The sequence below is a fragment of the Asparagus officinalis genome, chromosome 2 (genome assembly GCF_001876935.1).
Source record: "Asparagus officinalis chromosome 2, Aspof.V1, whole genome shotgun sequence".
Taxonomy (NCBI): Eukaryota; Viridiplantae; Streptophyta; class Magnoliopsida; order Asparagales; family Asparagaceae; genus Asparagus; species Asparagus officinalis.
In genome coordinates, this window is record NC_033795.1 from 43,958,637 (window position 1) to 43,963,166 (window position 4,530).

Genomic DNA, 4,530 nt, shown 5'->3' on the forward strand with positions numbered 1-4,530 from the left:
AAGCTCTGTCCGATTTTTTCGGAACAGATCTGAGTGCCAGGTAGTCCACGGATATTGACGTCCCCGTCACAGGCAAAAGACCCACGCAAGCAGAAGACCGATAAACGATCTCTGCGTTTGTTTTGACGAGAGTTGTAACTTTTGTTTTCATTGTGTAAAAGTCTTATAAAAAGACAATCTTTTTTTTTGATTTCATTGTAACGACTAAAGTTGTAATGAATACAGCAATGAATACAACAATTTTCGACGCAAACACTCATTTCGCCATTGTCTCATTATTTATATAATCCACTATCTTGTTTCATTTTGTTTACCCTTGTGTTAGTTTACATATCCTTACATATATCATATTGTATATCTCTTTGGTAGGATATATCATCTTGTGCTAGTTTATATATCCTTGCATATATTTCATCATATAAGATATATCTCATTGTTTACATTGCTTATCCTAGATCATATATCTTGTGGTATTTCATACTTGCTAGGATAACTCATTAATTAATTTTAATTGGCATTTAATCGGATTAGATTATCATAAGACCCTAATCACCCCCCTCTAGGGTCTAACAGTAAGTATAGCACATTATCTTATAAGTATATCACGTTATATTGTAAGTATAACATGTTATATTGTAAGTATAGCACGTTATTCAGTAAGTATAGTACGTTAACCTGTAAGTATAGCACATTAACCCGTAAGTATAGCATGTTATACCGTAAGTATACTACGTTATTCAGTAAGTATAATACGTTAACTTATAAGTATAGCACGTTAACGTGTAAGTATAGCACGTTAACCTGTAAGTATAGCACATTATCTTGTAAGTATAGCACGTTAACCTGTAAGTATTGCACGTTATGTTATAAGTATAACACGTTATTCGGTAAGTATAGAACGTTAATATGTAAGTATAGCACGTTATACTGTAAGTATAGCATGTTAACCTGTAAGTATAGCATGTTAACTTGTAAGTATAACACGTTATTCAGTAAGTATAGTACGTTAACCTATAAGTATAACACGTTATCTTGTAAGTATAGCAGGTTAACCTGTAAGTATAATAGGTTATCTTGTAAGTATATCACATTAACCTATAAGTATAGCACGTTAACCTGTAAGTATAGTACGTTATACTATAAGTATAGCACATTAACGTGTAAGTATAGCACGCTATATTGTAAGTATAGCACGTTAACCTATAAGTATAGCACGTTATCTTGTAAGTATAACACATTATATTGTAAGTATAGCACGTTAACCTATAAGTATAGCACGTTAACATGTAAGTATAGCACGTTATATTATAAGTATAGCACTTTATTCAGTAAGTAGCGCACGTTAACCTGTAAGTATAGCACGTTAATTTGTAAGTATAGCACGTTATACTATAAATATAGCACGTTATTCAGTAAGTATAGCACGTTAACCTATAAGTATAGCACGTTAACCTGTAAGTATAGAACGTTAACATGTAAGTATAACACGTTATTCAGTAAGTATAGCATGTTAACCTGTAAGTATAGCATGTTAACTTGTAAGTATAACACGTTATTCAGTAAGTATAGCACGTTAACCTATAAGTATAACACGTTATCTTGTAAGTATAGCACGTTAAGCTGTAAGTATAACAGGTTATCTTGTAAGTATAGAACATTAACCTGTAAGTATAGCATGTTAACCTGTATGTATAGCACGTTATACTGTAAGTATAGCACATTAACGTGTAAGTATAGCACGTTATATTGTAAGTATATCACGTTAACCTATAAGTATAGCACGTTATCTTGTAAGTATAGCACGTTATATTGTAAGTATAGTACGTTAACCTGTAAGTATAGCACGTTAACCTGTAAGTATAGCACGTTATATATAGCATGTTATATTATAAGTATAGCACTTTATTCAGTAAGTAGCGCACGTTAACCTGTAAGTATAACACGTTAATTTGTAAGTATAGCACGTTATACTATAAATATAGCACGTTATTCAGTAAGTATAGCACGTTAACCTATAAGTATAGCATGTTAACCTGTAAGTATAGCACGTTATACTGTAAGTATAGCACGTTATTCAGTAAGTATAGCACGTTAACTTGTAAGTATAGCACATTAACCTGTAAGTATAACACGTTATCTTATAAGTATAGCACATTAACCTATAAGTATAGCACGTTATATTGTAAGTATAGCACACTATTCAGTAAGTATAGCTTGTTATTTTGTAAGTATCGAATGTTAACCTGTCCTGTCTTTCGGTCAATTATTTTTGTTAAGAAAAGTGACAATTCTACTACTGCTGCTTTCCAAAAATACCGTATTGTAAGAATTCATTATCAATCAGAGACAAGTCAACAAAAAGTTACCCAAAAAGCCGGGAGCGCTCAAGCAAACGGTGCAAACTACGGAGTGAAGAAAAATACAGGGCGTAGCATAGAGGCCCTTAAAAATAGGCTTGAAAGCACCTTTACTGGTAAGGTTGCTTGAGTTGCTGAACGCAAGCATCGTCACATAACTTAGACGTACCTCAACAACGTGGGTTAGTGTATTCGACTTATTCATTTGTTGTTCTTTCGTATGTTCTAACACATAGAAACTATATAATTGCGGGCCAAGAGTGTTATATTGATATTGCAAACATTTGAAGTTGAAGTAGCTTGGATTGCGGGGTGTTTTTGATGACGTACATGTTTAGCCTCATTTCCGATCAACCAAATTTAATTGACCAAAAGGATTGTGCAAGACATAGAGCTCGTATCGTTGCTCTATTTCTATCTGAAGGTATATTTGATATAAGTGTAATGTTTATTAAACCGCTTATATTCAGTCTATTGCTCTATTGTTCTTTTGATCCGGCTATATATTGATTTCAGGAGACAAACGTGATCCTCAAGACTAATTCCCCGGATGCTAGATGCCAAATGTGATATCAATAGTTAACCAAGTGTAAACATATGTTTGGAAATTGATTTGTAAAGTATTTGTATTAATGTATGCTTGTCAGTATGAACATAAGTTTGTCATTATGACGCCTGTGGGACTGCTGTTGGAATATAGTTTGTCATGCAACTTGTATATAGTTTGTTTGTCATTATGAAACATATGTTTGTATGAACATTGTATATAGTTTGTCAATTGCATTCTTCGGTTATATTACTATTGTTATGTTGCTTCTATGGTAGATTTGATGATAGGTAGATAGATTTGATGATAGATAGATAGATTTGATGATAGATAAATTCTGTGACATTAACTTGTAAGTATATCACGTTATCATGCAAGTATAGCACGTTATACAGTAAGTATAGCACGTTAATCTGTAAGTATAGAACGATAACAGTAAGTATAACACGTTATACATTAGGTATAACATGTTAACTTGTAAGTATAGCACGTTATCATGTAAGTATAACACGTTAACCTGTAAGTATAGCTCATTATATTATAAGTATAGCATGTTATCTTGTAAGTATAGCACGTTATATTATAAGTATAACACATTATATTGTAAGTATAGCACGTTAACCTACAAGTATAGCATGTTAACCTGTAAGTATAGCATGTTATACTATAAGTATAGCATGTTATTCAGTAAGTATAGCACGTTAACCTGTAACTATAGCACGTTAACCTCTAAGTATAGCACGTTAACCTGTAAGTATAGTACGTTATACAGTAAGTATAGCATGTTAACCTGTAAGTATAGCATGTTAACGTGTAAGTATAGCGCGTTATACTGTAAGTATAGCACGTTAACCTGTAAGTATAACACATTATCTTATAAGTGTAGAACGTTAACATGTAAGTATAGAATGTTATCTTGTAAGTATAGCACATTAACTTGTAAGTATAGCACGTTATATTGTAAGTATAGCACATTATTCAGTAAGTATAGCATGTTAACCTGTAAGTATAGCACATTAACGTGTAAGTATAGCACGTTATACTGTAAGTATAGCACGTTAACCTGTAAGTATAGCACGTTATCTTGTAAGTATAGCATGTTAACCTGTAAGTATATCACGTTATATTGTATGTATAGCACGTTATTCAGTAAGTATAGCACGTTAACATATAAGTATAGCACGTTATCCTGTAAGTATAGCACGTTAACCTGTAAGTATAGCATGTTAACCTATAAGTATAGCACGTTATTCAGTAAGTATAGCACGTTTCAGTAAGTATAGTACGTTAACCTGTAAGTATAGTAGGTTATCTTGTAAGTATAGCACGTTAACCTGTAAGTATAATACGTTAACCTGTAAGTATAGCACATTATATTGTAAGTATAACACGTTAACTTGTAAGTATAGCATGTTATATTATAAATATAGCACGTTATCTTGTATATAGCACGTTATATTATAAGTATAACATGTTATATTATAACTATATCACGTTAACTTATAAGTATAGCACGTTAACCTGTAAGTATAGCACGTTATATTATAAGTATAACATGTTATTCAGTAAGTATAGCACGTTATTCAGTAGGTATAGCACGTTATACTATAAGTATAGCACGTTAAG